Source organism: Apodemus sylvaticus, chromosome 6 (assembly GCF_947179515.1).
Source record: "Apodemus sylvaticus chromosome 6, mApoSyl1.1, whole genome shotgun sequence".
NCBI classification, from domain to species: Eukaryota; Metazoa; Chordata; class Mammalia; order Rodentia; family Muridae; genus Apodemus; species Apodemus sylvaticus.
Window position 1 is genome coordinate 60,122,801 of NC_067477.1, and position 27,547 is coordinate 60,150,347.

Genomic DNA, 27,547 nt, shown 5'->3' on the forward strand with positions numbered 1-27,547 from the left:
GGCAAAACCAGAACGGGGAAGTGGGAAGGGGTGGGTAGGAGGACAGGGGGAGAGAAGGGGGCTTATGGGACTTTCGGGGAGTGGGAGGCTAGAAAAGGGGAAAGCATTGGAAATGTAAATAAAAAATATATTGAATAAAAAATATATTATCTTTTCAAATGCTTATCAGATATCTTCTAACTAAGGAAACATTACTTTCCTTAGTTAGACTTGTGAAAGACTTGTGAGGTTCAAAATCAATATGGAGGAAACATTGGGAAAGTGTGAAAGTCAAATCAACAGAATTAGAAAGAATTAAAGCTCAGAGTAGTGAAAGGTTATTCTTACACACAGCCTACTTATGTTAAGATGGGTATAAATTATAATTAAGAAGGCAAGATTACATCATCTCATGTTGTTGTGAATACATAATTTCCATTTTCAAGTGAAAATTACAAAGTGTGTCATATAATAGAGGAATAAGAAAAATAGTATTTACTTATGATGTAGATGTTGAAAAGTATTGGACAGAAAAATTAAATCATAAGTAAATTATAAAGAATTGTATGAGGAGAGGAAACCTGTAGTACTAGAAGAATAATATAAACAAAGAGGTTGATACTATAAGAACATTTGGCAAAGAAAAATAAAAATAAAGTAGCCTGGAGCAAGAAATGAATATATAAAAAAATTAAAAAAATATTCAAAAAATTGCTAGGAAAAAAGGAACAAAAAGAAATAAACACCACCCTGCCTCTCACGGGTTGCTGTGTTCTGAAGCCTGGGCCCTGAACAAGAGAGCTGGTCCTAGTGGCCGAGGCACCGCTGAGCTGGCTGAGAGTGTGAGTGAGGAAGGCTTGCCCCTCAACACTCACCACATTAGGTGGTGTAGGAGATGACCTCCTCACCAACTGAGGCAGCAAGGAGAGCTTGTCCAATGTCCTGAGAGTGGATATTGGGCTTTGCTCCTCATCTGCTGCATCACTTGGGAAAGTGGCCCAGCACCTCAAGTGGGCAGCATAGTAGAGCTAACCTTCTGGGCACGGGTGCAGGTGAGGCTGCCCAGAGCTCTAGAGTCTTGGTGATGTTGTCCCTTGCTGGCTCCAGTGTTGGGTGACTTATCTGGGGGGAATTTCAGAAAGCACTGTTGGTTAGAGTTTGGAAATCTGGAGGGCTGACTCACTTAGCTACCACCCAGGCCCTGATCCAGAGCTTTGAGTTGGTACACCACAGTATCCATCTCATCTATAAACTTATAGAGCATGTAACAGGGCCTGTCCTATGGATCCAAAGATGTAGCTTCTATGACAAGAAGTTTTCTATGCTTTGTTTTGTTTTGCTTGTCTCTATTTTGGAGGAGAGGATGCAAGGGTAGAGGAAGGATACAAAGAGACAGGGAAGTGAGTGGCTTTGGAGTCCATAATGTGAAATTCACAATCAATGAGAAATGAAAATACATAAACACTAGAAAACATACAAATGAACTGTCAGGCAGATAGACACACAAGCACTCACTAAGGCATACCCAATGAAATTACAGGAAAAATATTGGCCTGTTTAATTTGATGTTTAATTTCAAGCCAAAACGTGATATATATATATATATATATATATATATATATATATATATATATATATCATATATAAATAAGGAATGTAGAATATATATCTGTGAAATAAAGTGTTTCTCCTATCCATAATGAATCTTGAGTAAACTCCCTATTTTACTGTTGGCATTATGTTATGTATGATGAACAGATAAGATGAAAGAAAGCTTTTTTACAACAGAAAAGACAGATTGAGAATTCTGAGCGATCAGGTCCTCACAGTCTAGATGCAACACCATGCTTGTGGGTGAATAAGTGGTGAGTTTAAAATTCTAAATCTAAGACAAATGCTTCTTTTTTATGTTGAGGTACTATTATATGTTTTAATGTTAAATTAGTCCATTTTATTGTAGACCTCTTCATAATGTATACAAAGTAGGAACTGTGACGCTCACTCCCATCATTCTCTTCCCTGTACCTATTACAACACAAGTACTGGCCTTGTTTCATCATTTCCTGAAACCCTTTTCCTTTCATAACTTCTATTTCCTTGAAAGTAGCATTGGCATGGGGCAAAGATAAAATCTAAGTATTTTCAATACTTATCAAACACCAACAAAAACATTACAAGAAGAAACAATACAATACAAATTGCCGGAAGGTAAGATTCCAATAGTGTGGAGAGATGATGCAGTACAAACAAGTGCAAAATCATTGGGAGATGAGAAATAAGAGCAACAGCTTAATTCATGTCAAGTTTCTACTCAGGGAATTTTAAAAATCTAGAATTAGATACTGTGTACATTTGCATAACATTATAAATGTGTTTAATGCCCCTGAATTTTAAAATGAATATTAACTTTGAGTACATGCTCAAGATAGGTATAGCTAGGTATTGAGCTAGATGATTCCCAAATTTCTGAGGAACCATCATATTGAATTGCACAGTGACTATACAAGTTTTGGATTCCCAACAGATAGAGGCACTCCCTGTCCACATTCTTATTAGTATTAGCTGTCACTTGTCTTATTGATCTTAACCATTCTGATAGGTGTAGGGTGAATCTCAAAGTTGTTTTGATTTGTATTTTCTTTTTTTCTTCTTCTTTTTTTTTATTCGATATAATTTATTTACATTTCAAATGATTTCCCCTTTTCTAGCCCCCCACTCCCCGAAAGTCCCATAAGCCCCCTTTTCTTCCCCTGTCCTCCCACCCACCCCTTCCCCTTTCCCCGTTCTGGTTTTGCCGAATACTGCTTTGCTGAGTCTTTCCAGAACCAGGGGCCACTCCTCCTTTCTTCTTGTACCTCATTTGATGTGTGGATTATGTTTTGGGTATTCCAGTTTTCTAGGTTAATATCCACTTATTAGTGAGTGCATACCATGATTCACCTTTTGAGTCTGGGTTACCTCACTTAGTATGATGTTCTCTAGCTCCATCCATTTGCCTAAGAATTTCATGAATTCATTGTTTCTAATGGCTGAATAGTACTCCATTGTGTAGATATACCACATTTTTTTGCATCTACTCTTCTGTTGAGGGATACCTGGGTTCTTTCCAGCATCTGGCAATTATAAATAGGGCTGCTATGAACATAGTAGAGCATGTATCCTTATTATATGGTGGGGAATCCTCTGGGTATATGCCCAGGAGTGGTATAGCAGGATCTTCTGGAAGTGAGGTGCCCAGTTTTCGGAGGAACCGCCAGACTGATTTCCAGAGTGGTTGTACCAATTTGCAACCCCACCAGCAGTGGAAGAGTGTTCCTCTTTCTCCATACCCTCTCCAACACCTGCTGTCTCCTGAATTTTTAATCTTAGCTATTCTGACTGGTGTAAGATGAAATCTCAGGGTTGTTTTGATTTGCATTTCCCTAATGACTAATGAAGTTGAGCATTTTTTAAGATGCTTCTCTGCCATCCAAAGTTCTTCAGGTGAGAATTCTTTGTTTAACTCTGTATCCCATTTTTTAATAGGGTTGTTCACCACTCTGTCACAGTAAGAGTTGGTGAATATCTTTTTCCATTCTGTAGGCTGATGTTTTGGTCTATTGATGGATTCCTTTACCTTACAGAAGTTTTTCAGTTTCATGAGGTCCCGTTTATTGTCAGTCATATTGTCTGAGCTATTGGTGATCTGTTCAAAAAATTGTCTCCTTTAGCAATGCATTTAAGGCTATTCCCCAATAATCTTTTATTAAGTACAATGTTTCTGGTTTCATGTTGTGATCTTTGATCCATTTGGACTTGAGTTCTGTGTAGGATGATAGATATGGGTCTATTAGCATTTTTCTACAAGATGACATCAAGTTAGATCAGTACCATTATTGAAGATGCTTTCTTTTTTCCTCACTGTTCATTTCTAGCTTCTTTATCAAAAATCTGCTGACCATCGATATGTAGACATATATCTGGGGTTTTGATTCAGTTCCATGGATCTACTTCCCTGTTTTATATGTCAATACCATGTAAGTTTTATACCTATAGCTCTTTATAGCTTGAAAATATATCAAGTGTGGTGATATTTCTGGATGCTCTTTTATAGTAGGGAATAGGTTTAGCTATCCTGGGCTTCCTGTATTTCCATATCTTTGCATATACCCAAAAGGTGCCTCATCCTACCACAAGGATACTTACTCAACTATGTTCATAGCTGCTATAATCATAATAGCTAGAAATTAAACAACCTAGATGTCCCTCAGCCTAAGATGGACAATTAAAATATGAGACATTTTCACCATGCATTACATAATCTTTAAAAACAAGGACAACATGACATTTTCAAATGGAAGAAATCAGAAAAATTTACCCTGAACAAAGTTACTGAGAACTAGAATAACAAACATGGTATGTACTTATTTATATGTGGACATTATGAAAATGATAACTATTTAACCAGAGAAGCTAAATAACAGTTAGGGTTTAGTGGGCACACCTGGATCTCCCTGAGAAGGTAAAATAGTATACATTTTACTCGTGGACTTAGTGGTTGTGAGGATGGAAGTATGACTCTCTAGGAACAAGGTGAGAGAGCATGGTGTAGAGACAAAGAGTAATGGGGAAGACAACAGAGATTTTAGAATTCTGTAAAAAAAAAAAAAAAAAAAAAAAAAAAAAAAAAAACAAAAAAAAAAACCTGAATCAGTTTCAGTCCCTGAAATCTAAGATTTACCCTAGCAAAGTCTCCTAGTAATGGGGTATAAAAAGCCAGAATTTGCAATCTTCTATAATCAGGTAAAATTCCCAATAATTAGTCTAACTTGAGGCCCACAGAAAGAGAGCCTATTTCTGATACTATGTGGATGGTCAGCAACCAGAGGATGGGAAGTTCAGAGACTCAGGATAGAACCAAAATATAATCCTAAAAATAGTTAGAACATCTAATAAAAAAACATAAAAAGAATATCTAATTGTATTCATTTTTATTGAATATATTCTTTATTTACATTTCAAATATTATATTCTTTCTCGATTTCCCCCCTCCCTGAAACCCCCCAACTGGTTCTCTCACTCCCTGCCTCCAAGAATATGCTCCTCCACCCAACCCACTCCCATGATCCCCGCTCGATTTCCCTACACTGGGGCCTTTATTGAGCATTCACAGGATCAAGGCCCTTTCCTCCCAACAAGGCATTCCTCTGCCACTCTTTTGGCTGGAACCATGTGTACCCCTTGGTTTATAACTTAAGTCTCTGGGAGCCCGGAGGCGTCTGGTTGGCTGACATTGTAGTTCTTCCCATGGGGCTGCAACACCTTCCCCCCTGCCCCCCCCCCCCCGCGACAGCTCCTCTAGACTGCCCTCCAACTATTGCATTGTGAACCTCGCATTCAGTCCAATGGTTGGCTGCTAGTATTTGTCTCTGTATGGCTCTGGTAGGGTCACTCAAAAAGTCACCCATAACAGTCTCCTTTCAGTATGCACTTCTTGTCATCCATAGTAGATTTGGGTTTGGTTTATATGATGAATCCCTGGGTAGGATAGTCTCTGGGTGGTCTTTCCTTTAGTCTCTGCTCCACGCTATCTCTGTAGTTGTTCCTGTGAATTTTTTGTTCCCTTTCTCTGTGGAACCAAAGCACCCCCACCCTTTGGTCTTTCTTGTTCTTGAGCTTCCTGTGGTCTGTGAATTGTCACATGCTTATTTTGAGCTTTTAGGTTAATATCCACTTATCAGAGAGTGCATACCATGTGTGTTCCTTTGTGATTGGGTTACCTCACTCAGGATGACACTGTCTAGTTCGATTCCTTTGCCTAAGAATTTCATGATTTCATTGATTTTAATAGCTGAATAGTAGTACTCCATTGTGTATATATACCACAGTTTCTGTATTCATTCCTCTGTTGAAGGACATCTGGGTTCTTTCCAGCTTCTGGCTGTTATAAACAAGGCTGCTATGAACATAGTGGTGCATATGTCCTTATTTCATGTTGGAGCATCTTCTGGGTATATGCCCGGAGTGCTAATTATATTCTTCTATAATTATTGTTTGGTGGCCTAACCCTATAATCATCACAGAGGCTTTCTCTACCACACTATGGAGAAAAGATACAGAAACCCACAGACAAACTTTAGGCAAAACCAGAAGAATACTTTAGAGGAGGAAGAAAAGAGATCTAGTTACCAGAGGGTAGAGGATTCCAGAATATGACCCACAATGAAGCAGGGTTCATAGTGGTTCATAGAGATTGAGGTGACGAGCCCAGACCCTATGTGGGTCTGAGCTAGTTTCTCTCTCTATGTATACTTGGTTGTATAATTCATATCCTTTAAATTTATAAAAATTAAAGCATAACTTGCTTTACAGTGGAATGGTAACAAAACCTTTGACACTTCAAAGTATACCAGTCACATGGTATAAAATTACAATCATGAATAATAATAAACTCATAACACCTATGTAAAGGCTAATAATTATTTGTTAGAATAATCAATAATGCTCACATTTAGTTAATCCCAAATTTATTTATTTTCAATAAAGTATCAATGAAAAATTTGAAATTTATTTCACAGGATCTGAAAAAATTGTGATAAATACCTAAGGGAATACAGAGGAATAGTTCAAGAAATCCAAAGCAGATGAAGAGAACATTTGGAATACTCATCCAATTTCAAGATTATCTGTTAGCTACACAGATAATTGGAAAAGAAGAAACTTAAATCAATGAAGTAAAAAGGAGAGCACAGAAATAGGCATCCACAAATAAAAACAACTGGTCTTTGAGAAAGAAGTGAAGCAAAATCGAAGGAGAAAGGATAGTTCCTACAATAAACAGTATCAGCAGTATGGCGTGTCCATTTTCAAACAAATGAAAGTAGACATAGGAATTCACAATGTACAAATACACACACACATACACAAATACATATGCCACACACATACACATGCCATTGAGATAATACAAATACATAGGAAATTTTTAACAGCATTAAGCCTTGGAAGACATTATAGAATGAAGTGTCCACATTGCATTGCAATTAAGAATACATCATATTTATCATATATGAAAGCAAAAACAATAAGTCTAGCTTACTAAGCTACTACTATTAAAAGTCGGTGTTAAAAGAATGAGGTTGGCACATATATAGACAGAAATGTTTGCAAAAATGAAAGACAATTAAAAATCCAACAATCAAAAAAACTTGATTTGAAAATAAAATACTTGTGAAATCTCACAAGTATTACACTTATTCAATGATACACAGCATTATTTTCATTAAATAAAAGTAAATTCCAAGAACAATATCATGCTATCATTTATTTATTTGAATCAAAGCTCCTTTCAAAATTTATAGTTTAAGTTTGTGATAATAAAATAATCTATCCTTTCATATTCAAAATGGTCATTCATCACTTTACCTGTGATCCAGTAATCATATGTGAACATATGCAGTTGCTTCTCAATATATTTGCACAGTAATTTCACATAAAACACATAGCATGAATGCTAATAGAAGTTTGAATCAATCCCAACTCTACAAAAGCAATGTTAAGGAAAGCAGGCACAGTTTTCATTAAAGGCCCATGAATAATCTGATGGCTACATTCCATAGGAAAGAACACTATTGAAATAAAAAGAAAGAAAATTATCAATCCATGAAAGTAAGGATCAATGCCTAGTCTGCATTATTCAGTAATGGAAAATCATTAGAAGAGACTGTTTAATTTATTTATTTGATATCATGATGAAGGATATATAATGCCAATAATAAAAACATGATTGAAGGAGATTAGAACAAAGTATGTATTAAAGATGAGAAACATAGCAAAGTTTTAGCATGATATATTGCTCTGACATTATAGGAATGAATATATGTATATAATCATTCCTATTTTACATTTTATTTTTTATTAGATATATTCTTTATTTATATTTCAAATGTTGTCCCCTTTCCTGGTTCCCCCCTTCCCTGAATATCCCATAAGCCATCTACCCTTCCCCAATAAACCCTCCCCTGCTTCCCTGCTCTGGTATTCCTCTACACTACTGCATCAAGTCTTTCCAGGACCAAGGGCCTCTTCTCCCTTTGGTGTCTACCAAAGTCATCCTCTGATGCCTATGTGTCTGGAGCCATGGGTAACTCCATGTGTACTCTTCGATTGATGGTATTGTCCCTGGGAACTCTGGGAGTACTAGGTGACATATATTGCTGTTCTTCCTGTGGTGCTACAAACCCCTTCAGCTCCTTGGGTCCTTTTTTTAAGCTCCTTAATTGGGGACCCTGTGATCATTTCAATGACTGGCTACTGAGAGTGTCCCCCTCTGCATTTGTCATGCACTAGCAGAGCCTCCCAGGTGACAGCTATATCCGGCTCCAGTCAGCAAACACTTGAGGGCATCAATAATAGTGTCTGGGTTTTGTAACTGTATATGGGATAGATCCCTGGTTGGGATAGTCTCTGGATGGTCTTTGCTTCAGATTTTGCTCCACCCTTTGTCTCTGTATCTCCTGATGTGTGTATTTTGTTCCCAGGACCCAAGTATCCATACTTTGTTTTTCCTTCTTCTTGGACATCATTGATAAGTGAAATGTGTCTTGAATATTCTAAGCTTCTGGTTTAATATCCACTTAACAGTGAGTGCATACTATGTGTGCTGTTTTGTGACTGAGTTACCTCACTCAGGGTTATATTTTCCAGTTCCATCCATTTGTCTAAAAATTTCATGTATTCATTGTTTTTAATGGCTGAATAGTACTCCATTGTGTATATATACCACATTTTCTGTATCCATTCCTCTGTTGAGTGACATCTGGGTTCTTCCCAGCTTCTGGAAATTATAATTAGGGCTTCTATGAACATAGTGGAACATGTGTCCTAATTACATTCTGGTGAATCCTCTCGGTATATGCCCAGGAGTGGTACAGCAGGGTAGTATGTATGCCCTGTTTTCTGAGGAAACCACCACACAGACTTCCAGAGTGGTTGTACCAGTTGTTAATCCCACCAGAAGTGGAGGAGTGTTCCTCTTTCTCCTAAACCTCTCCAGTACTTACTGTCTCCTGAGTTTTTTATCTTAGCCACTCTGACCAATGTGAGGTAAAATCTCAGGGTTATTTTGATTTGCATTTCCCTGATGACTCAGGATTTGGAACATTTCTTAAGGTACTTCTCAGCCATTTGATATACCTCAGGTGAAAATTCTTTTTTTAGCTCTGTACCCCATTTTTAATAGGGTTATTTCTTTCTCTGGAGCCTAACTCCTTGTGTTCTTTGTATATATTGGATATTAGCCCTCTGCCAGATAAAGCTTTTGTAAAGACCTTTTCTCAATTTATTGGGTGACATTTTGTGCTATTGACAATGTCCTCTCCCTTACAGAAACTTTGTAATTTTATGAAGTCCCATTTGTCAATTCTTGATCTTAGGGCATAGGCTATTGTAAATGAAAAGGGAGACATAACAACAGAAATTGTGGAAATTCAAAAAATCATCAGATCCTACTACAAAAGCATATACTCAACATAACTGGAAAATCTGGAGGAAATGGACAGTTTCCTGGACAGATATCAAATACCAAAATTAAATTAGGATCAAATAGACCATCTTAACAGTTCCATAACCCCTAAAGAAATAGAAGCAGTCATTGAAAGCTTCCCAACCAAAAAGCACAGGACCAAATGGTTTTAGTGAAGAATTCTATCAAACCTTCAAAGAATCTCTTCAAACTATTCCACAAAATAGAAACAAAAGGAACACTATCCAACTCCTTCTAGGAAGCCACAATTATGCTGATACCAAAACCATACAAAGATCCAACAAGGAAAGAGAACTTCAGACCAATTTCCTTTATGAATATCGATGCAAAAACAATTAAAAAATCCTTGCCAACCAAATCTAAGAACATATCAAAATAATCATTTGCCACAGTCAAGTAGGCTTCATCCAGGGATGCAGGAATGGTTCAATATTTGGAAATCCATCAATGTAATTCACCACATAAACAAACTCAAAGAAAAAAAAAACAAGGTCATTTCATTAGATGCTGAAAAAGCATTTTACAAAATTCAGCATCCCTTCATGCTAAAAGTATTGTAAAGATCAGAAATTTAATGCCCATATCTAAACATAGTAAAAGCAATAAACAGCACAACAGTAGCCAACATCAAACAAAATGGAAAGAAACTTGAAGTAATCCCACTAAAATCAGGGACTATACAAAGTTGCATTCTCTCTCTCCATATCTGTTCAATATAGTACTGGAAGTTCTAGCTAGAGCAATTAGACAACAAAAGGAGGTCAAAGGGATACCAATTGGAAAGGAAGAAATCGAAAATTATCACTATTTGCAGATGATATGAAAGTATATTTAACGGACCCAAAAAACTCCACCAGAGAACTTCTACAGCTGATAAACCACTTCAACAAATGGCCGGATATAACATTAACTCAATCAAGTCAGTAGCCTTCCTATACTCAAAGGATAGATAGGCTGAGAATGAAATTAGGAAAACAATACCCTTGAAAATAGTCACAAATAATATAAAGTATATTATACATTTTCAAAGCATATATAGCTAATATTGAACATCAATATTGGTAAATATATAAATACCATGAAAAGACAATATCTCATAAAAATGTCTAACCATATGAAAATGGTCACAATGCCTCATACCAAGAAGTTGGAGAAATGAGGCTGCCTTTAGTGATTTTTTTGGAACAAAGAAGACTGAAAAACTAAAAGAGAACAGTTTTTTATGTATGCTGTACTCCAGTTTATTAAACTGCCATTCTAGAAGTTCATATAGCTGAAACGACTTTATGCAATAGAGTTGGTAATGAAAATTTTGAACTTTGAAATATATAGATGTGTAAAATAAAGGGTTATTTATAGGTATGTACACATATATGTATTTGCTATATAAGCAAAGATTAACCTTTCTAGTAATCAGAAAACCAAACACACCTTTGCGGGTTTCAGTATCACTCATCTTAAGAAATACAAACTTGACAAGAATTTTCGATTTTTTTCAGGGCATTGTAGGAAATTATTAGCTTAGTGCTGGTTTATTTTCATGGTCAAACAGACTGTATTGAATCCTAAAAACATATCTCTGGGGATTCCACTCAGTGCATTACTTTTTTTAAAAAAAAATATTTGCTTCCTTTTCTTTATATCTAAATATTAACCTCCCTTAGTGTATTTCTAAAGAGGTTTAATTACAGAGAGAAGATCCACTATGAATCTTGAATGAGTGAGTACCCTATTATGGACTATGTTCTTGGAGCAAATACAAAAGTGTGAAGTACGTTGAATATCACTGAAGTTTGTTCCATGCTTTGTGCCTTGAGACAAAATGAGACCAGCTGCCTCACCTCTGTACCCCAAGTTTCGTCTGCCATGTTGGGTGTACAACAAAAGCTGAAAACTGTGGACAATACAAGCCATTTCTCCATTAAGTCATTTTTATTTGTTTGATTAATTACTGATTTTTTTGTTACAAACATGTAACAAATCCAAGCCTAGAATATTTTACAGTGTCTGAAAGCAACCAAGTGCTAATATAATGATATGAAACATAATGATGCTGTTTGTCAGAATAGAAGAGCCAGCAAAATTTGGAGCAATTTTGATAACAATGTTAGTGAATGGAGTTAGATTGTATCAAAATGTTACTCCAAGTTTATAATTAGATAAAAGGTTTAGTAAATGCAGAAGTGAAATGGAATAAGTCTACAAAGATAAATTCTGAAGGACTTTAGAGGCGGTGAATCCTCGTGGGAGTGCAGACAAGAAAATGTGGCTTCTATCCAAGAACACAGAATGGAAACAGGGTGCAACTTGAAATAATTCCCAGGAAGAAACCTGGCAAGCACTCTTCATCAAGGTGATACTGGCAAATACAGCTGGCACATCTGATAAACTCCAAGGAGGTTCAAACTAATTCTAAGACATTCTTCTTCTCAAACTATAACCATCTACCTGAGAATGAGGAAAGAGCAAAGAAATTCCAAATACATTCTATATAAATGTCATTATTTCTTCTCCAAAGTGTAAAGGAGATGAAAAATGTAAAACGCATAGAGCACAAGGAGTAAACAAAATGTAAAGGTCTCAATAGAACCTTAGAAAACAATTACTACAGACAAAAATGAAAGTATGAAAATTAAAATTCCTAAGGAAAATATTCAGTTAATACTTACTATCAGTTTTGTTTTACTAGCTGTGACTAATTTATCTGCAGGTCTGTGAGGAGTGACTAGACATGAGTTTTATAGAAACTCTGTTATTACTTCTGTTGTATATCTGTGATTCACATAGAATTCCGTCACATAAAAGTTATGCGATAATTTTCAATTTTTCATTTACTGGGAATTCAAGAAGTAACTCCTCAGAGGTTCTTCTCATGAATACAAATCTACTGCTAATTATTATTTGTGATTGAAGGCTTATGAGAGTACATATAATTGGTTCTGGCTTCCTGAAGACAATATATGTGAACATGCAGAGAGCACGGCATTTTCTTTAACTTCTTCTAGATCTTGTGTGAGTAGCCCATCAATAACCAGTCTTGAGACTGATGCCACAAGAAGGAGACCAAGAATGACACTGTGTGAATGGCCAGGAACTAGAAGCTTGATAGCCCGGAGATCTAAGATACAAACACAATTGGCAAATAACATAAAAATAACAAATATAAACATTTCCTAATGATATTCTGCTATACTCATAGATTAGAGTGTGATCCTCATCACAGAGGCTTCATCCAGAAACTGATAGGAGCAGATAGAGAGACGTGCTGGAAAACATACAGTGCTCTTGTAATAATCCTTCCACAGAGTAGCACGAAGAACTGTATGAACCAGAGTGGTGAATGATACCACAAGAACATGATTCACAGAATCAACTAACCAGGGCTCATAGAAAATCACAGAGACTGACCTGGTAATCAGGTAACCTGTATCAGTTTGATCTTTATTCTCTGCACAACTACAGCATATATGCAGAGAATATTTCTGTAATTTTAGGACTCCTAAAAGAGGGAGCAGGGTCTACCTCTGACTTTTCACCTGCTTTTTGTGACCCTTTTTGTTCCCATTGAGTTGTCTCATCCTGCATTAATATGAGGGTATGTGCCTAACCTTATTGTAAATTATTGTGCCATGTCTCATTGCTATACTTGGGAGGCCAGCATTTTTCTGAAGGAAATGGATGAGGTGTGGATCGGGGGAATAGTGAAGGTAGGTAGAGAGTCTTGGAGAAGTGTAAAGGGTGGAAACTGTATTTAGGATGTAATACCAGGAGCTTGGATATATGAAGCTATCTACCTTGTCATTATTTTTTAATATCAGTTAGGTGACTCATTCCATTAACATACAGGAACAACACATGGAAATACTATCACTTGTTCACTAAAATAGTATGTTTTTGAATCTAAGTGAAAAATTAAAAATTGAAAAAGTGTTATGCTTTACCCTATATAGAAATCTCCTTCTCATTATTTATAACACTGGTGTGTCCATAAAAATTACCACTATAATCATGTCCATCACACATGTGCATAGAGGTAAATAACATTTAACAAGAGTGTTTTTAGTATTTAAATCAAATATTGATTGTTTTTTCATGTTGACATCATTGACCTGAGTGTATTTCAATTTGTGTAGCTTGCAAAGCATCTGCCCATATCGAGGACAATGAAACTTAAGAGTCAATGTTCTTGCAAGCAGGCCCTTCAAATGAACAATGTTCATTTGTTTCAGTCTTGTCTTTAGCAATAAGTACTTGCTGTGAGTTTATGAAAAGCAACCCCTTTGGTTGTCAATGGTCTGAATTGTTTGGGTATTTTTTATGAAGCCACTTTGGTTAACAGTTCAGTTGATATAACCCAGAGGAAAAGATAAGATCACTTAGGACTCTAACTCTTTCAACATTCAGATATTTCATTAGAATCACCTTCATACACATATAAGATGGCAGTTTTCAATTTTTTATAAACATCTTACAAAGAATACAGCCAGTAGAATTCCATGGAATCTTGTACCATGGTGCTTTCCTATGCATTGCAAGAACCATATGTGTGGCAATGTGGTATACAAAAGATCTTACTCTCTAATGGGGAATTTTCCTGGACTGCACAACCAGAATTAATGCATCTTGAAAAAAACATTAAGATTTAAAACAGTGATCCCACTGTGTACTCAACTTGGTGGTTTAGCATGCTTTTCAAAGAACACTGTAAAAACAAATATTGTTTCCCATAGATTTCTCTTGTTATTGTGAGACCCTGAACCTTAGCCAGTGGTACTTTGAGATGCCCCCTTATGAGACACCAAGATGCAGATCAATGCAAACACAAGAGTGTTATTTTCCAGAGCATGTGGGTTGACCTTCAATAAGTCCCTCAAGGTGAGGTATAAAGAAGGTGACCCTGAATAGCTGTTACAAGCAGTTTTAATTCTTTTTAGGGTCACAGATTACATCAGAAATGTTAAAGTCCAAACATATTGGTTATGTATATTGCCTTCTAATACTATTGTCTAGCAAGTATGACACGCATTTGAACTCTACCTGGGACTTTCCAGTGGGTCAGGTAACTATCAGACAGTACATTCTGAGAATTTTTTACTCAAAAATGTTCCTGTGGGTATAGACTGGAACTTGGCCTAGCCTTGACTCCAGTTAGGAGTGGGAAGCTGATAGGATGGTGTGGGACTGGAAAACCCCTTAGGGTTCCACGTTATCAACTTCTAAAACCTAACCTGATGCATAGCTACAATGGTAATTTATATGCTTTTTCAACCCTAGACCAGAAACTGCATGAGTGTTTTTATTGAAAGGATGAAATAGTGAAGCTCAAAGCACCCTTCCTAAATGAATATACATTGGGGTATTGATTGATAAACAGTGATATTTAAAAGTGTTTGTTGTTTGATCAGTTGCAGCCAGTTACCTAATCCTTTTTAAAACTCTGTCAAAGATTTCTGTACACCATCCCATTCCTTCCTCATGTGATGATTGCCTTAATGTTCCATAAAAACTGCAAAGCTCTTACTTAAGGCCAGCCAGGAAGCTACAAATAGACAACAGACAGATAAATACAAACTACACAGATAGACACATACACAGAGACAGAAGGCAGGCACACAGGGAGAGATACACAAGGCAGCCTTCAGACTTCAGTCACATTTAAACTTTTGCAACAGACAGAGGATCAAAGGCACAGGGAACATGAAGAATAAAATTCAACATTGAACTCACACTTAGTTAAATGCCTCTGAAGGAATGGTGTTTATTTCTTAACTCACATACATTATTAATCACCAACATGTTTAATCTATTTACATATGCAGAATCAGTTAGCTTGTGAGATCCTTTTTTTCATAAACATAATATGGGAAAGAATAAAACTCACCACAAAGGAAAACAAGAAGCCCTACTCTCCGAAAGGTGTCCATGGGATCAGAAATCTGTACTTTAAAGACAAAACCAGAAGGTCGAGGCTTGTATTTCTGAGCTCTCACCTCTATGCTGAAATGGAATCTGTTTTAACCTGTCACAATCATCATAACAGGTACTGAAACTAAGAAGTCTCCTGATAATCCTGGAACTTATTATAACCATGAAAAGAGTTGATTTCCTAGCTAGAATCTCTAAAGAGACCTGGGTCATTCTGGAGTGTCCTTTCCAGAGCATATGCATATACGCATAGTGTACATAGAGTATTATAGAGAACAATCATGAAACCATCTATGAAAATGACTAAACAGTGCAGTCTGTATTATAGTTCTATTTCTAGTTGTCTTCCTTCCTTCGTTCCTTCCTTCGTTCCTTCGTTCCTTCCTTCCTTCCTTCCTTCCTTCCTTCCTTCCTTCTTTTCTCTCTCTCTCTCTCTCTCTCTCTCTCTCTCTCTCTCTCTCTCTCTTTCTTTCTTTCTTTTTTCTTTTTTTTGAGAAACATCTAGACAGATTTCTAAAGGAGTTTCTCTATTTTACCTCCCACTTCAAGCAGTAAATAATATTGTGCCTTAACGTAACATTTTAATTCATCATTTTGTTTGAGGAATCCAGCTCCTCTACCTGTTTTTCAAGTCTGATAATCTGTCTCCCATAGGTTTTCTATGCGATATTACCAACTGGCTTACTGCGTTTTATTTTCAGGGTCATTTTATTTTATTTTATTTTATTTTATTTTATTTTATTTTATTTTATTTTATTTTATTTTGGTGTTTCTAACTACCTATTAAACTTAATTCCTTTATTCTAAAAAATTAGTAAAAAGGATAAAGCCAATGGCTTACTGTAATCTATTGGTTGATTGTTGTTTTCTGAAAAAGTATCTGCAGGACTTTAAATGTTTTTCTAAACTGTTACTGTTTATGATATACCAAAGCCTAGTATTCATAGGATTAGCATGCCTGGTCAAGGGCAGATTTGTTCAGTATTTTCTGTAATACTCATGTATTCTCCAGGCAACACATTTCCAATTTAATTTTCTTCCTATAGGCTTGTCCCAGTTGGCCAACATCAGGTCTCTGATGTTAAATGTGATTGTCTGTTACCATAGAAAAAGTTCATCAACCTCCCCTAATATATCTCTGTAGAATGTGTTATTTAACATTTGGTTTCATTAACCCAGCTATGATCATATTTGTGTAGTTGGGCCTCTGCCTTAGCTCATACAATTCCAACACAAAGTTAAATAACAAATGCAACAAATTCCATTATATTTAGCAAATGTTAACTGTCCCTGCTACAAATTTCCATGACACAATGAGGCAGAATGCTAAGAAGTTCCTTTACAAATTTTTCTAAGTAAAAGTAGTGCTTCCTGTGATGCATGTATAGCCTCATAGGGGTAATTAGATCATTTAACAATATTTTGTTTTTCTAATCATTTTAAGTTATTTATGGTTTTAAGTTTCCCTGTCCAAAAATACTGTCTATAAAGCGGTTGTTTAATTTCTACCATTGAAGAGATATGGAAATTTATATCTTCAGAAAATCCACTCCTGTGCTGAAAACTGAAGATCTCAACATTTGAGATACCTTCATCCAAACCAAAATGTGTCTCCAACCCATCATAACTATCAATAATTAAGTCATTTTCAAAGTTCTGTTTTGTAGTCATTTTATTCATATTCATATAATTGCATTTATTCAATGTATACTTAATATCAATAAATGAATGCTTCATTTTTAAGATGGATTTTTTAATTAATTATTTTGAATTTTATCCTGGATTTACATTTATTATTATTATTTTTATTAGATGTATTCTTTATTTACATTTCAAATGATTTCCCCTTTCCTGGTTCTCCCCACGTCCCAAAATTCCATAAGCCTTCTCCAGTCCCCCTGTTCCCCAATCATCCCTCTCCCCTCTCCTGCTTCCCTGTCCTGGTATTCCCCTACACTGCTGCACCAAGCCTTTCCAGGACCAGGGTCCTCTCCTCCCTTTGATGTCCAACAAGGCCATCCTCTGCTGCCCTATATGTCTAGAGTCATAGGTAACACCATATTTACTATCTGGTTGATGATTTTTTTTCCCTGGGAGCTCCGGGAGTACTGGGTGCCTCATATCTTTGCTCCTCCTATGGCTTTGCAAACCCCTTCAGCTCCTTGGGTCCTTTCTCTCGCTTCCCCATTGGGGACTCTGTACTCCGTTCAATGGCTGGCTGAGAGTGTCCCCCTATGTATTTGTTATGTACTAGCAGAGCCTCCCAAGTGACAGCTATATCTGGCTCCAGTCAGCAAGTACTTGTGGGCATCGATAACAGTGTCTGGGTTTTATAACTGTATATGGGTTGGATCGCTGGGTTGGGTAGTCTCTGGATGGTCTTTCCCTCAGACTCTGCTCCATATTTTGTCTCGGTATCTCTTTCTGTGGGTATTTTGTTCTCCCTTCCAAAAAGGACCAGAGTATTTATACGTTGTTCTTCCTTCTTGGGCAGCATTTGGTATGTGAATTGTGTCTTGGGTATTCCAAGCTTCTGGGCTAATATCCACCTATCAGTGAGTGCATATCATGTGTGTTCTTTTGTGATTGGGTTACCTCACTTAGGATGATATTTTCTGCTTCTACCCATTTGCCTAAGAATTTCATGAATTCATTGTTTTTAGCTGACTAGTATAATTTATTTTTTACACTCCATATTTTATTCCTCCCCTTTCACTCTCCCACTCTTTCACATCCCATACCTCTTCTCTAACCCCTGTCTCCATGTTAATGCCCCACCTCACACCCAACCTGACCTCTAAACACCCTGGGGCCTCTAGTCTCTTGAGTGTTAGATATATCATCTCTGAAGGGACCTAGCATGACTGCACTCCTGGAAGATCCAACAAGCAGCTGACAGAGTCAGATGCAGATTTTTGTTTTCCCAACCAATGGACAGCAGTAGCTGAACCTTGTTGTTGAATTAGGTAAGACAGAAAGAAGCTGATGAATAGGGCAATCCTGTAGGAGGACTAGCTGTCTCAATTAATCTGGACCCCTAAGATCTCTCAAAAACTGGAACATCAAACAGGCAGCATACACTAGCTGATATGAGACCCCTAACAGATATACAGTAGAGAATTTCTGTGTCTGTGTACCTTCATTCTCATTAAATTCTAAAAAGTCTTTCATGTCTTTATTTTTACCTTGACTAAGTTATATTGAGTAGAGCATTGTTCAGCTTCCATGTGTATGTAGGCTTTCAATTGTTTTTATTGGTATTGAAGACCAGCCTTACTCCATGGTGAACTGATAGGATGCATGGGATTATTTAAATCTTCTTGTATCTCTTGAGGCCTGTTTTGTCAATGACTATATGGTCAGTTTTGGAGAAGGTACCATGAGGTGCTGAGAAGAAGGTATATTCTTTTGTTTTAGGATGAAATGTTCTATAGATATCTATTAAATCCATTTGGTCAGTAACTTCTGATAGTTTCAATGTGTCTCTTGCAGTTATTGGGAATTGATAAAGGATTAAAGAGAATAATCTTTTGTCTTTAAGGTCTTTGGTAAATTACTAAGCTCCAATGAAAGATCACACATCCAAAAAGTATGTCAACACAGATTATATTTGAATTGCAGACAGAAAGTTGGGAAGGTAGGGAATGATCTTGAAAAAAAATAATTCCAATACAATTCTTCAGTAGAATTGATAAAATAATGAATATATTACATATGATTCATAATTAGCTACTAGTAAGAAATGATGTTTTATAAATGTAGACCAGAAGCTATTGAAACAAAATCAAGCTATACTCTATATCTAAAGACATTTCCCTTCTTTGTAGCTTCTTTTACAAAACTGGTCTTTTGTAGACTATTGATAAAGTTATGTTCCAATAGAGTATATTAAAAGTTTTTTAAATTGATAAATGTTAAAGCATATTTTATGGCATATAGGAAATAAACTCAACTTTAGTCACAAGTAAGATGGTTATAAGAAATATATATCAATACCATCCATCATCTTCCATGAATATTTATTACAATTTGAAATTACAATGGATGAATGGAAGAACTAGTGTTCATTGATTAGTAGGAAAGACAAATGTTTTGGAGAATTGAAGAGAGGTGATACAAAAGGACAAAGAGAGAAGAGCAATGGTTTCAGAGCTGTTGAATTCTTCCCTAGACAGTCTATCACTTTCTCTAACGAGAAGTAGTGACTGCAGGATGGAAAGATGAGTCACTAAGTTCTAGTATGATTACTTGGAGTCAAAGTAACTCTAAAGAAATGGAAGCTCAGCATTTTACAGCAGAAAATTTCAACTTGACACTGAAAGACCATTATTATTTTCAATTGACAAAAAATAGAGTTCACAGCAGTAGGTGTCCTTGAAGACTGAGAAACCAAAGAAAATGGGAAGAGTTAGGAGAAAAAGTATTATTTCTAGAGGGAGAATGATAGCAGTTAGTTTTTTCTTTATGACTTCATAAAACTTTCATGTTAGACTTGAAAGCTGATTGGGGAGCAGATATCTTAATATTCTTAGTGTAGTCTGTAAGATAGATGTTTCTTACTATCTAGATGGGATATGTTTTCAATGTTGTCATAGGATTTGCAGAATACCAGCATTATAGACTAACAGGAGATACAGTAATAAATGTTCAGTATGAGTATGCCAGTTCCTGCTAGTTTCAATTTGTACAGGAATAAAATTAAATGAGAATAACAATATTCTATTATTGTTACATTGAGAGTTATACCAGAGGTTATCTTCCTAAATATAACTTTTCAGAAACATAACAGTGACTTCACTGCATGTCCCACATCATGCCCAGGTTTAGGTTTCAGATTGATTATGTAATGTACAAAGTGCCTACAGTTATGTTTGGAACTAGTTCTAAAATAACCCTGTACGTGTTTTTGTATATGTTAGAAACTTTTGTCATATAACATAGTGCATATAGTACAGGTTTCCAAACTCCTTTTGTTAGAGCAAGTATAGGTACAGAGCTTTTTTTAACTAATTAATAAACATGTATTATTTTATCTCAAACAATAGATCATATACACTGGCATATCCATTAGTTCACTTAGATGTAAGGGAATATGGAGGGTCACATGTTGCACTAGCTAAGAAAATGTACACACACTTAGTAATTAAGATGGAAACTTGACAATTCCAAAACTAGTGGCTACAAAAACCTCAGAGCATTTTTTAAAATTATTTTTATATTTCAAAATGTTTTCCATTGATTTGCTAATTTGTATGTATTTGGAGAGGGACCTTACCACAGTACACTCATATTTCAGAAGACAACTGGTGATCTTTCATCTTTACCCTCTGATCCATATCACAAGCACCATTACTACAATTTAACAAGAGACATATATAGCTGTCTCATGAGAGACTCTGCAAGAGCCTGATAAATGCTAAGGAGGACCCAAATGGAGGAGTTAAAGGACTAAAGGAGCTGAAGGGGTTTGCAGTCTCATAGGAAGAAAAACAATATCAACCAACCCAGAGCTCCTAGAAACTAAACTATCAACCAAAGAGGTATGGAGGTATGGAGGGACCCATAACTCTAGCAGTGTATATAGCAGAGGATAGAATTTCCTAGCATAAATGGGAGAAGACACCCTTGTGGCTTATGAAGGCTCCATGCCCCAGTGTAGGGGAACGTCATGACTGTGAGGTGGGAATGTGTAGGTTGGAGGGGGAATACCCTTATAGAAGCAGTGGGAAGGGGATGGAATAATGTATTTCTGGATGGGAAACCTGGAAAGGGGATAATATTGGAAATGTAAATAAGTAAAATATCCAATTAAAAAGAGATAGTAAAAAAATTAAATATTGATATTCACAGTATGCAACATTTAGTGACATATTAAGAACATTACACAGGTTATAATAGTAAGTTACAGATAAGATTTGTGGTCAACAGTTCATTTCTAAAAGCATCAGGAAAATAGACTATAACAATCATAAATCAAATAAGAGTTTAGAATTCCACTACTTTAATAAACAAATATCTGACCATTTCAGAATTTCATAGGAAGAAAACAATAGCATCTGTGTTTTCTTATGACCATAAACAAAATCAACTACTTTAAATTTAAAAATTTTAAATATTGACCTTCTTAAAAATACTGAAAAGTATGTTCAGGAGTACAATAGTATGGTTTTAAAAACAAAACTATGCTAATATATGTAAAATAGTCCTGGAGAAAGCTTTGATTTGCGATAGGCTATCTAAAAGAATATTCTACCTCCAACAACAGAAATAGCAGGTGCTGCTTTACAACTGATTCCCTAATGTATTGTAATGCATTGCTGCAGGTTTGTGTGACATTACTACATGAAGCAGTAGTGTGAGCTTAAACAGAGATGCTAAGTAAATCTATAATTGCCCTGCCAACTAATTGTTCCACTGGCTTCATTGAATGTTTTTTCCTTAGATTTGCTTTTCCTCAAAAGAAAAGTATTATAATCTAATTGTTACTACAAGTTCTAACAAGTGTTCCCAAAGGTACTGACAGTGAAACAACATCAGGATGTGAATGTTTTTTAAAATTATAGAGAAAGTAAATATATTATATCAGCCATGGTGCTAATTTCTTGACATATATTTAGCATAAGATTAGGATTTGAGCTGGGGATTTGCAGAGGATCTCAGATAATCCAGGTTGATCTCAAGCTAATTATATAGCTTGGAATGACCTTGATCTCTTGATTTTCCTGCTTCTATCTTCCAAGTGCTGGGAGAAGACTCCAGGGTTGTGAAAAGAAAAGGAGGGAAAATACTGTGTTTATACAGAGCATAAACACTTTCATTAATATAATTCTTAAAATCTCAGAAATTCTTGAGTTAGAATGGGGACAACAGATGAAGGAGCAGCCCTGAAATCATATCCATAGCGATAACTATGTAAACTGAGCAGGTGGAAATTATATAGATATATATACACATATAGTTTTTATGCATATATGTATATATACAATTTTGTGTATATATATTGTTCTATGTGCATCATTTATGTGTATATATTACATGTTATTAATATATTATGGATGTGTAAGAGTAATTAAAATGAATCCATGAATTTAAACAAAAAGAAAGGATGCATGAAGTATGAGAGTGGTCGAAAGGAGGAAAGAGAAAGAGAAATTGAGGTAATTTTATTATGAGCCAAAGAAATAAAATTATAAATATATTGTGAAGCACAGTGCTAGTTTTCTCAATATTACCAAGCTACTTTGTAATTTAGTTATCATAATTTCTTAATATCAACATCTTATTAGATATAACATGTTATAAAACTGAATGTATATGTTTTATTATGCATCTTTTTAACTTGACAAGAGACATGCAACTTGCTGATTCTCCTTTCCCAACTTCTAAATATTCCATGAATCATGAACATATTATAATGTTTGCATATACTAATATTATTACTATACCTATTTAAGAGTTATCTGCACTGATGTTAGCAAATATCTTAAACCTTAGGGAAAGAAATCATTAGAAATGTGTGTTTACCTTATTGGGCATCAATGGGAGGAGATGATTTAGGTCCTGTGAAGGCTTGATTCCCCAATGTAGGGTGGGGAGATGGGAGATGGGACTGCATTGGGGAACACTCTCATAGAAACAGGGGGAGGTTTAGTCCTTGGGAGCTCTGTAATTGTTGTTCCTCCTTTGGGGCTGTAAACCCCTTTAGCTCCTTGCATCTTTTTTCTATTTCCTCCATTGGGGACCCTGTGCTCAGTCCACTTGTTGGCTGAGAACACCCATGGATCCAGCTGTATATGCAGCAGCCTTGTTTGACATCAAAGGGAGAAGAGGCCTTTGGTCCTGAGAAGACTGATGCCACAGTACAGGAGAATGCCAGCACAGGGAAGTGGGAGTGGGTGGGTTGGTGAGCAGGGGGAGGGGGTTGTGATGAGGGTAGTTTGGAGGTGAAACCAGGAAGGGGGATAATATTTGAAATGTAAATAAAGAAAATATTTAAAAAGAAAAAAGAAAGAAAAGAAAGAAAGAAAGAAAGAAAGAAAGAAAGAAAGAAAGAAAGAAAGAAAGAAAGAAAGAAAGAAAGAAAGAAAGAAAGGAAGAAAGAAAGAAAAAAGAAAGAAATGGGGAGGGAATGGGATAGCAGATTTCTGGGTGCAGGGTGGCAAAGTGGAAAACATTTGAAATGTAAATAAAGATAATATCCAATTTTAAAAAAAGGTGTTTGCAATGACTAAATAGTAGATGATCTGACATTTACAATAATATAGAACAAAATGACAACCAGGACAAACCCACTTAGAATCAGCACCCCTTTTTATCTCACTTCTGTTCAACAACATCACATGATTCCAGAATATCATTCCAATCTAAAGCACACACATCCAGGATAAATAATTTTTCTATGCATTTAACAATTTTACAGGAGACCCATAGGGTAGCTATATACTTTCAAATTACCATTCCAAAAGTGAGTGTTAATTATAAATATGAAATGTGTGTTCTTTTTCTCTTATACTAGACAACCCAAAGAAAGCCACCTTACTCAAATGATCAAAGTAAAAATCATTGATAGTAGGATGAGTTGAAATAATTCACCAACCAAGAAGATAGTGCAAGATAAGTGTGCTCCCAAAGATGCACACCTGAGTATGCTACTGGATGGGTGTGAGGCCAGCTCTCAGTGTGACAGGGCCTACAAAGTGACACTCCTGTAACCTCAAGTGCCAAGGTTATAGAAACCAAGGAAAGAATAAGGACTTGTTGCATATTTGAGAAAATACATTGCAGGTTGAACCTATTCACTATAGAAGATACTTGTGGAACAACTTAAGTAAAAAATTAAGGTTGTGGATTAGATTGTAATGAAAAATTTATGTAAACTTCCTGATTTGTAAGTGGTTATGTTGTATGAAAGTGTGTATTATTGATAAGGCATCAGTTTGGTTGGTTGGTGACTTAGCTGTTTTGTAAAAAGAGGTCTACATGCTGCATTTAGAAGTCTTCTGTGTGTTAACAGTTGATTTAAAGTAAGCAATGACGTTCAGTTCTATATACTAGTATAAAACAGGTATAAAGTGAAAAATGTAGAGTATATTTTAAAAATATGTTATACTTGGCTAATAAATTTACTCAATAGATTAGCATGCTTTTTAAAATTTTTTCCTGCTTAGAACTATACCATGTTTAACAACTCAATGTTGTTACAATGCTGTTTTCTGTTTTAACTGTATTGAACTATGCATGCAAAGTTGTCCATATCAAAACCTCAAACAAGCCTTTTGTGTCTGTAGAGAAACAGACTTTATAATTCCATGCAAATACAAAACAAACTAGAAAAACGGCTATCCTGAGCATGCTACATCAGAAACATAGCAGGCATGTTTATACCTTTCCAGTGTCAGAATTTATTGAACTGCAAATTCTCATGCTATGTTGGTTTGCTGGCTGCAATTTACATAGTATCCCTGATTTCCGTTGATGACTAGTTGAGGCAAAAATGGTTTCTTGGTTTCTTTTATTATAATCTTAAGTTAACCATTAGGCTAAACACTACCTATCATAGTAAATGGATCAACCTATGTAACTGTCTATGTGGGTTAAGGTTAAAGAAGTTGCAGCAGGGAAAGAACCCAGGTATCCCTCAACAGAAGAGTGGATGCAAAAAATGTGGTATATCTACACAATGGAGTACTATTCAGCCATTAGAAACAATGAATTCATGAAATTCTTAGGCAAATGGATGGAGCTAGAGAACATCATACTAAGTGAGGTAACCCAGACTCAAATGGTGAATCATGGTATGCACTCACTAATAAGTGGATATTAACCTAGAAAACTGGAATACCCAAAACATAATCCACACATCAAATGAGGTACAAGAAGAAAGGAGGAGTGGCCCCTGGTTCTGGAAAGACTCAGTGAAGCAGTATTCGGCAAAACCAGAACGGGGAAGTGGGAAGGGGTGGGTGGGAGGACAGGGGAAGAGAAGGGGACTTATGGGACTTTCGGGGAGTGTGGGGCTAGAAATGGGGAAATCATTTGAAATGTAAATAAATTATATCGAATAAAAAAAAAGAATTGTATTACATCTTTATTTCCTATACACCTGTTGATGGACTTGTAGACAGTTTCATTTTCCTAGTTGTTGACTAAAATAGTTATGGACATGGATACGCAAGTACCTCTGTGGCAGTATAGGTGGTACTTTGGTATATGTTCATGAGTGTTGTAGCTTTATCATAGGGTACATGTATTCTTATCTTTTGGAGGAGCCTCATGATTAAATTCTACAGCAGTTGCATTCCTACTATCACTGAGTAAATGTTCCCCTCTCACCACATTCATGCCAGAATTTTTAGTCATTTTTTATTTTTTCATTCTTAGCCTCTCATCCCAAGGATCAAGAATCACTGAAGAAGATGGGTAAAAAGATTTGGAGAGCCAAGAATGGTGGACTAGTACAAGTAAATAGTATTTTCTGGATTTTCCAGGAGAGTTTTACACATAAACACAGCAGTTGTGACAGCATGCACAGGACATGGGCAGAGTTAAGCCATACAAAATCTTAGTGCATCAAGGGAAGATGAGAACAAAATCATTCCTATCTAAGGAGCTATTGGCAATTGAGTGCTAAAGGGAGAGTGTAAGCCACTGGACTTAAAGAATGATTCCCTGGGATACAGTGGAAGACCACACATCCAAAAGAATAAAGGCACTAACAACTGTAGTTTATGAGCTGTTCTTTAAATCAAAGATGAGTAGGAAAGTGTTGGATCTGACAGGAATGAGGGAATCTTAGGATAATGTATATTTTATGAATTTTTCAGTGTACTAGCAAGACGAAAAAAAGAATAAAACAAATATAAAAAAACAAAAGGATAAACATGTTTGTATCTTACTGGACTACATGAAAACTTTTCTTTGAAAATGATAGTACAAAAAACCACAGTAAACAACAAAAAACAAAAACAAATACAAAATCACATTGCCATCATTTTCTGTTGTTGATAATAACAGTATTTTCTTTTATATGTTGTCTCAGCTTGATGAATTCCACTCTCACTGTGGTTAACAGTTTTAAGGATTTTTTTCCTCTTGATTCTGTCAGTTGCTTTTTCTACCTATGTCAATATGGTTGCTTCTTTTTAAAGCTCTTCTTCAGTATGTTACTCCTTCCCATTGTGGCATTTCTATTCTCTCCAGTTCCAAAACCATACATTTATTTGGTTTTTATTTTAAATTTTATTAGCAAAATACAGGTAGTAATATATGTAGTAACATAATTATTTTATTGTATTTTACCAATAAGGCTGTTGTTATTAGGTAATTTGTATTTTTAAATCCCAAATGTTGCCCCTGCTCCTGGTTCCCCCTCATGGAGATCTTCCCCCATCTACCTTCTCCTTCACCTCTGAGAAGGGGCTCCCTATGTATCCCCCTTCCCTGGAGCATTATGTCTATAGGATTAGGCACATCCTTTCCACTTAGGCCAGACAAGGCAGTTTTCTGCTACATATGTGCTAGTGGCCTCAGAGGAGTCTTTGTTTGCTCTTTGGTTGGTGGCTCAGTTTCTGGGAGCTTCCCATGTCTAGAGTATTTGACAGTTTTTTCCTCCTACAGGGTTGTCATCCCATTCATTTATATCAATCGTTTCCCTACCTCTTCCATAGGGGTCACAGACTTCTGTCTAATCCTTGACTGTGAGTGTTTGTTTCTGTCTTAGTCAATTGCTGGTAGGCCCTCTCAGAAGACAGCCATGCTAAGCTACTGTCTGTAAGGAGTAATATCATCAGTAATAGTATCAGTAATGGTGTCAAGGAGTTGCATCCATCAATCAGCCACTCAATAGTCAGCCATTTTTTCTGTGCTCCACTTTTGTCTCTGCATTTCTTTTAGACTAGAGGAATTTTGTGTCAAAAAATTTGTTGATAGGGTTTTGTCCTCATTACTCTAATGGGGTCTCTGTCTGCCCATAGTTTATCCCTTCAGGTTCCATTTCCCCACTAGAGAAGCTCCCCTAGGAGCTTCTTACATCCCAGGTCTCTAGAACTTTCTAGAGCCCCCATCTTCACTTCCAGCAACTAATAACATACATCTCCTGTTATAGCAACATGCATTAGTTAG